This window comes from Halyomorpha halys, unplaced genomic scaffold (assembly GCF_000696795.3).
Source record: "Halyomorpha halys isolate HHAL.00 unplaced genomic scaffold, Hhal_1.1 Scaffold188.1, whole genome shotgun sequence".
In the NCBI taxonomy this organism is placed as follows: domain Eukaryota; kingdom Metazoa; phylum Arthropoda; class Insecta; order Hemiptera; family Pentatomidae; genus Halyomorpha; species Halyomorpha halys.
Window position 1 is genome coordinate 415,671 of NW_027113381.1, and position 458 is coordinate 416,128.

General features: G+C 32.3%; 1 protein-coding gene across 6 annotated transcripts in view; it reads right to left on the reverse strand.

Moving 5' to 3' along the window:
- Positions 1-458, reverse strand: part of Ten-m (teneurin transmembrane protein Ten-m) — a 382,956-nt gene that overhangs the window by 58,529 nt on the left and 323,969 nt on the right. The window lies entirely within an intron of this gene.

Sequence of the window (458 nt, forward strand, 5' to 3'; positions counted from 1 at the left end):
TATATATGAAGAGTAATTTAAGATTTTTAACAACAATAATAATAAATAATGTAATAAATAAAAAGGAGGGTATGCTAAAAAAAAAAAGGAAAAAATCGTGTACCGGTTCCCTGGAACCATTCCATTATATTGGTACTTTAATCCTTGCTTTAGATGTAATAGATTCAACATGAAAGAAGATGAAGAACTCCACTATGGCAGTAGAATTTCGTCGCAGAGAGGAAATGCAAGAAATGTATTGTGTCGGAAATAACACCTGCTACACTTCACCTGGGACATCTTTTATACTGGGCTGAAAAGGACAGACGAATTTACAACTCTTAGATCTTTGTTATGTAAAGGTTTATCATGAAATATATGCTACAAGAGAAGAAATAAATGATACTACATCTTCTGAATACAGCCTCCTAGTGCTGTTATGAGATTGTTTTGGAAGAAAAACTTAGAAAGGAACACTA